We start from the raw sequence: 7,488 nt of genomic DNA, 5'->3' as shown, positions 1-7,488 counted from the left end.
GGAGAGAAACTGGTTCTTCAAGTCTGTGTGGGCAGAGAGAGGCAAGAAAGGATTGGAAGAGGAGATGGAGGGAGCTGGCTGGGAAGAGATGAATGAGAAAGAGGGAACAAGAAAGAAATTAGAACATATAAAGATAATTTGCAAAGATCACAAGGTGCAGAAGCTCAATTTATGACGATTAATATTATTTTGTAAATTAGATCTTCTTTACTTAATTTCAGATATGGAGAAAAACAAAGGCTGAATTTATTCATTTATATATAAATATGAATGTTGTACATATGGATATATATTCATATGTGTGCATATAAATATGCAAACATACATGTATATACACACATATATATATAATAGGAATTTTGGAAAACGCACCTTAGCGGAAATTTTAAAATATATATCCAATACCCTACCTCCTTAAACACCAGAATGTTTCCTTTTAAAGAAATGACTGTTAGAACAAATGTTCTTCCATGAAGGGGTTTCAGTGAGGAATGAGATGCAATTCTAATCATTGAATATGATGATGTTTGAGTTTAGCACCTCCCTGTCCATGCATCCACAACAAAATATAGCTCCTGAGTTTAATCTATAACCTAGACAGCACATTGGGCTTTGGACCACAGAACTCCAACAAAGATTCCAGTAGAAACAAGTGGACATTAGAAATGCTGCCTCCAACAGACACTCCCTCTCAATCTGTCTCCTTCTCAATCTGAATGATGAGCTTTTCAGATTTTTCCTAGAAACAGAACATCTTTTCGGGCACCAGAACGATGCTTGCTGAATTGGACACCCCTACATAGTTCATAGGCTCTAAAACACAGGGAATTGCAAAAACACCCAGGTTTGCTGAGGACATTCGGTGTCATGTAGGTATGCACACCTTGCCACGTCCTGGGGCCACCAGGCTTGTTCATACCTGCTTATCCTTCCAAGATGCAAAGCAGGCAGATCTGTCCCTATGAGACACTTACATAAAAGAAAACGCCACACTCTACCTGGAACAGAACACATGCCCCATCCCAAGCTATTCCAGACAGCAGGGATGGAAGAGGCCTTATTGGAGTTCAACAAAAGGCTTAGTTTTTGCCTTCTTCTCCTTTTCCTCCACTAAATCACGGGAATATAAAAATTAAGCCGAGCAATCTCTTACAAATGCAAATAAAAATTATCACTTAGATTATATACCTCCTGCTATCCAATGCTTCTTCCAAGCCCAGTATAAAAGACAGGATTTGAGCACTGGACATGCTAAGGTTGAAAGTGTCTTAGTATGGCCGGGCACAGTGACTCACACCAGTAATCCCGACACTTTGGGAGGCCAAGGTGGGTGGATTACCCGAGGTCAGGAGTTTGAGACCAGCTTGGTCAACATGGTGAAATCCCGTCTCTACTAAAAATACAAAAATTAGCCAGGTGTGATGGCAGGCTCCTGGTAATCCCAGCTACTCAGGAGACTGAGGCCTAAGAAACGCTTGAACCCAGGAGGAGGAGGTTGCAGTGAGCCGAGATGGCACCACTGCACTCTAGCCTGGACAGCAAGAGCAAAACTCCATCTCGAAAAAAAAAATTGCCTTAGTATGAAGTGGACACTTGTATGTATGAACTGGAATATGAAACCTTTCAGGGAAAGAAGAAGAGTGGAGAAGAAGGAAGGAAGAAAAGCGCTGCTCTTTCCTTTACTCAGGATGGAATACTGCCTTCCAAATTGGTCAACTTCTCTTTGCCCAGGAGTGGCTGGAATCTGTGTACTTTTACCGCCTATGGTTTGATGGTTAGAAATCTGTCCCTAAAACTTGATCAGTAAGCTATAATTTTCCCTCTCCAAGATTGCTCCATTGTGTAGAGATTTTGCTTGCTTGTTTGTTTGTTTATTTGTTTTAATTCTGATGAGATGCTAAAAATATCATGGGACTCATTGTTGACGAGGGTTGCTAAGTGTTTCTAAATCAGGATTTCAATGGATTTTGCTGCCATTATATGTGAGCTTTCTCTGAGAAAGAAGAAGTATGATGAAAAGGGCCAGGATGCAAATATACTATCCTGTTTATTTTATTTTAATTCAGTCAAGACTTTCCTCAGTTTTTTAAGCCAGCCAAAAGCATTTTAAATATTACAAGATCCCAAGTATCTATATTATCATTCATCAGTGGGTTACTAGCCCTTCACTAAAGTGATTCATAGTATATAATAGATGACCAATAAATATAGACTTGGAGGATAAAGGGGTGACTGCGTAAAAGGATGACAGAATTAATGGTAAGTGGTTTCAAGGTTCTGGCTAGTTCTTTCTCTCTTCAATTCATCACTCAAAACTCTATTTCCTAGAAAAATGCACAAATTATGCAGGGTGAGCCTGATTGTAGGCAATCTCTAGGCTGTCTCTGGCTTCTCTCCCACAAACTTTTCTTAAATAACCTGTCAGAGTGCTTGCTCCTGGTTTGTACAGAGCATGTAAGTTGCAGGAGTGTTTCCAGACTCCTCTGATCAGAAACATCACCTGGGATGCTTACTAAACACACAGCTTCCCAAGTTCCTCCTATGGATTGCAACGTCGGTTGCACATTAGATTCAACTGGGGAGCTTTTAAAACTCCTGATGACCAAGCTGTCTTTCAGACCAACTCCATCAGAAATTCAGGGTGTGGGATTCAAACATCAGGAGTTTTAATGCTCCCCAGGTGATTCCCGTGTGCAGCCCAGTGTGAGTACCACCGTAGAGACTGTGAATCAGCAGATCTGCTTTGAGACCTCAGAGAATGTGCAACAAACCCCAGGTAATATTTGCCAGTTTCACCTAGAACCAAATGGTTTAATCAACGAAGCCATTTGCTAATAATTGTTTTATTTTTTATTTTTTCTGAAACGCCAAGCAAATCATTAGACTTATATTTTGGCTAGACTGAGATTTTTAGTCGACATCAAATAAAATTTAAATTGGTCTGCAATGTCAAAGGAAAGTAACACATCATCACCATAAAGCCTCAAAAAACTTGAGACAAAACTGAATTAAGAGCAATTAATGACCCAAAGTTAGCTTAATGATTATCATAATAGTTAACTTCTGTTTGGTAGGACAAGACTCATTTCTTTAATCTATATTGTCATTAAAATGGGCTACCATGGCGCCATGATAATTTGAGTGGTTTAATATTGCTATTTAGGAATGAAGAATAACAGAGTTTACATCTTGGCTAATCCATTAACAAGTTGAGGGACTCTATGCAAGTTACTCCATGACTTTGTGCCTCACTTTCCTCATCTGTTAAGTGGAAATAATGCTGCCTACATTCTCTCAATATTATCCAGAAGATTCTCTTAAATGAGATGATATAGACAAAACAAGAGCAAACAGCAACCACTAATACATACTGGTAACCTTCCCTCGTGACCCCATATGGTTATTTATTAAGTCAATAACCTCTCTTCACAGGAACTGATTACATAATGTTTGATGGTATTTTTCTGTTGGTACAGAAAAGCAAGAAAGAGCCCTGGGTCAGAAGTCGGGCAAAGTGGATTCTAACCTACATATCACTACCACCTAGCTGTGTAACCTGTAGTAACTTAGCCTATTTCTCAGGGCCTCAGTTTCCCTCAACACCAAATAAAGTGCTCCAAAATTTGGAGATGGTTTCAAAGCCATGTCAGAGTCCCTTACAACTGCCACAGAGTGTGATTATCTTTGTTGGTAAACTAAGTGTCAGGGAAACACTCAGGCTTTCTTCTCATTTATTTCAGACTTTCACGCCATTGGTGATTTACTGATCATTTCATCTCTTAACCAAGAGAATTAGATCAACATAATCCAGAGAATAAAAACCAGGCCAATCTTTACTAGGAAAGAAGATTCAGATTTCAGGGTAACACAGATGCAAGAACATGTGGCTTTTCTGCCAGGCCCAGTGGAAGTGTATTCAAGGTTTGTTCCCTCCAGGGATAGCCGGCATCACACCAACCTCACTCACAGTCCAGTGTTTACAGGCACTCGAAAACCTCCTTAGAGTGTATTTCATAAAAGCAGGGCCTGTCCAAGTCCCCTGTAATGTCTCCAAAGGGAAAGGATAGAGTCAATAATCAGGGCTGTATCTGTGTGTTGTAAATGCCCCAAACCTCTATTCCCTCTCTGAGTTCTCACAGGCACGTGTGCATGCACACACACACATAAACACAGCCATAAATATATACACTCCCATTTAACAGACTGGAGATTCAAATTACAGTTATAGTGTCATAAAACTATCTGCAGGGTGTGTGCAGAAGTCTAAGTGTGTGTGTGATGTGGGTTGGGGTGGCAAGCTTACAACCTTCCTCCTTCCCTTGAGGTTCTACATTCTCAAAACGTGAGATTCCTCTGGGACATTTAAATAAGCTGTATTCATAGGGGCGGCTACATAATTTGCAGGCCCAGTGCAAAATGAAAACACGGGACCTCTCCTTCAAATCGTATTAATAACTTCAAAACAGCAACAGCAGAGTAGTAAACCAAGTGTAAGACCTTCTAAGTACAGAATCTGCGCATTTGGGCTGGTCACACACCCGCAAAGCAAGCTGGGGTTTGAGGATAACACATAGAGAGTCTGGATTCGATTTTTGCAATATACACCATTTCTTTAGGAAAGTTCAAAGTTTCCCCCTGAAGGCTCTAATCTGAGTCTGCTGAATGAATTGACAAGAAATTAACAGGAGAAAAGCCATAACAAAGCTATTCAATCATAGTTTTATGTGACATGGGAGCCCTCAAAATGAAGACCGCAAGTCCCAGATAAAAATATATACCCCGGGTATCTGTTTTTACCCGGGCTTAAGTTTGATGAAGCATGGATAGCCAGGTAGAAATAGGGTTAGACAAAGAAGAGTCTGATCTAATAGCAAGAGACTGAGGCAGAAAACCCAGCACGGCCTGTCTGTTCAAATTTTTCTTAGCTTCTCTATGTAGCACGTCTTCCTCTCCAGTATGGGGCAGGACCTACAACCAACAAGGTAGGTCAGAGAATTTCTTTATGGCCAGTTCTGAAAACTGCTTGCAGAGGTTCCTGGCATCATGAAACCAGAGTGTCTTGGGAATTAGACTGGCTTTGGGTTTGAATCCTGTGGAACCATGTAGTAACAGAATTTCTCTGACACTTCCACTCACCATTTTGAACTTCAACTTCCCATCTATTAAATGGAGACAGGGCAAACCACTCTCCGAATTACAATTAATTAGAGGATTAAATGCAATAAGGCACAGAAAGCAAACAAAATTCGAGGTCAAAGCCCGGTACATAATAAATGTTCCAAATTGCCCTTCATTTTGGGCACAGATCTTGCAGATCAGTTCAAACAAAAACACACTATATATTAAAAGTGAAGCTATTGTAATTGAAGACCAAGAGAGATTCGGAAACCTGACAAATCGTTTTCAACCTGTCCGTTCTTTTGCCTCTAATGAGACTTCTCCTTTGGGTGGGAAGAGATGACCTTCTGAAAAGGCCCTCCGTCCGCGTCAGAATTTGGCGACTAAAGCATGCATGAGCTGGGAATGGTGACAAGTTGCAAAGGGAAAGGGGGAGGGTAGGCAGGGTAAGAAAGAAAACTTAGGGCTGGGGTGTGAAGGGTCTCTTGGTTTGTTTTCCTGGCTGGGACAGCGAACTTCTCCTCAGCCAAGTTTTTGGAGCGGGGCCGGCCGCTTCGCGGCTCCCATTGGTCCGGCCGCGGCTGTTGCTAGGCGGATGGACCAATGGCGCGCGAGGGGCGTCTGGGCTCCTCCTCTTCTGGGCCACGGCTGGAGCCCGGGAAGCGGCGGCGTCCACGCTTCTCCCCGCGCGGCTTTTTCTCTCCTTCTTCTTCTTTTTTTTTTTTTTTAAGGCGGGGCGGGGCTGGGGGCGCGGCGTCGCTGGGGGCGCGGCGTCGCGGAGCTCGGGCCGGTGGAAGGTTTACCTGCTAGGCTCGTCCCACCTGTGTGGAGCTCCCATCGCCCTCCAGCGTTGCGCAGCCTGAAGGGACAGGACGGACACGCGGGTATTTTTTCCCCCTCACGCAAATGTGTATTTTGTGTTTTAATAACTTTATCAACTCGGTGAACTCTCGCGAGAGCACTCGCTGCGTGTCTTGCCTCTGTCGTCCTTCCCAGTCTCTAACCGGCCCCTGGGCCACCTCTCACAATTGAGCCCCCAGCCCTTGAGCACACGCACACACGCACACACGCTGAGCTACCGCCAATGCTTGAGCCCCCAGCCCTTACACACACCCATACACGTGCACAAACACACACACACGCTGAACCACCTTCAACACTTGAGCCCCCAGCCCCTAGAGACACACACACACATACACACACACGTTGGACCACCTGCAACACTTAAGCCCCCGGCCCCTGCACACATACACACACACACACACACATGCTCTGGGCGCCTTCCAACACTTGAGCCCCTTGCCCCCCCCCACACACACACAGACACACACACACACACACACACACGCTGGTGCGGGAGCATTTAGCACAGTTTCCTTGCTGAAAAAGCAGGACCTCGGTTTAGAAAATGGAAATTGCCCAGGAGGAAAAGAGAGCTGAGATATATGCAGCCCCAGGTACTTAGGGTTAGTAATAATATTGTTAATAGTACTATCGTTTCTGAGGGATTTCTACCAGATACTGTGTTGAGTAGTTGCCATGCTTAATCCTATTTAGAGCTTGGTGTGCCCATGGGTAAACAGAGGCACTGAGCAGGGGAGGCAGAAGCAGGACTGGAAACTGTCTGTGTAACTTTGGAGCTCTTGGTTCTATCCACTTACCGGTGTGGTTGCATGGCTGTACAACTGCCCATGTGGTTATGGCCCCCATCTGGGGATAGGTCTCAGTAGAACCTACATCGCCAGGGCTATGCCAGCCTTATGCAGTCCTGTGCATAACTACCAATTCTCAGAATGAGCATGTTTATCACCCTTGGCCCATCCTGCCCCATCACTGTATTTAACACTTGCATCTTAGGTGGATCTTCCCCAATAATCCTGGAATGAGTAGAAAAGACACATGTTCTGTGTGTTTGGGGAACATCTTATCTTCATCTTGCAACACACATCCACCTCGGCAGCTTCCCCTCAACTAATGTGGGAACTACAACTCAGAGAGGAAAGTGACTGGATCAAGGCTACTCTGATCAAAGCTGGTCACTTCCCACATCTGTGAGACAGTAGAGCCAGTTCTCTGCTTGGTGAAGCAATTCTGTAAAAGCACTTCTCTAACAAGTGACGGCAGATTTCACGTGAACTCGACTGCATACTGGAAGTCACTGTGATTCTAATTTTATGAAGAATTATCAAGTTGAGCATATTTAAAACTGTGTGGGGCTTTTTTTCTTATACAGTTTCCTTTTTTCTTTTTTTCAAGGTGCCTCCTTCTAATTCATCTTCACCATTGTGGTTGTCAATATGGCATGCAGAATTATCCCTCTTTCCAGGTGAGGACGCGGAGACATGGAGACACATGTAGCCCAGACACATA

At 43.5% G+C, this 7,488-nt stretch overlaps 1 long non-coding RNA gene across 2 annotated transcripts in view; it reads left to right on the top strand.

The window, feature by feature from the left end:
• Positions 1–2,649: 2,649 nt before the first annotated feature.
• The window catches only part of LOC103786505 (uncharacterized), a 167,894-nt gene continuing 163,055 nt past the window's right edge, over positions 2,650–7,488 (top strand). For both annotated transcript variants that reach the window (XR_010110378.1, XR_010110377.1), the window contains exon 1: positions 2,650–7,444. This is a non-coding gene — a long non-coding RNA (uncharacterized LOC103786505). The remainder of the gene's footprint in view (positions 7,445–7,488) is intronic.

The sequence above is a fragment of the Pan paniscus genome, chromosome 18 (genome assembly GCF_029289425.2).
Source record: "Pan paniscus chromosome 18, NHGRI_mPanPan1-v2.0_pri, whole genome shotgun sequence".
Taxonomy (NCBI): domain Eukaryota; kingdom Metazoa; phylum Chordata; class Mammalia; order Primates; family Hominidae; genus Pan; species Pan paniscus.
This window is presented reverse-complemented; position numbering and strand designations above follow the sequence as displayed.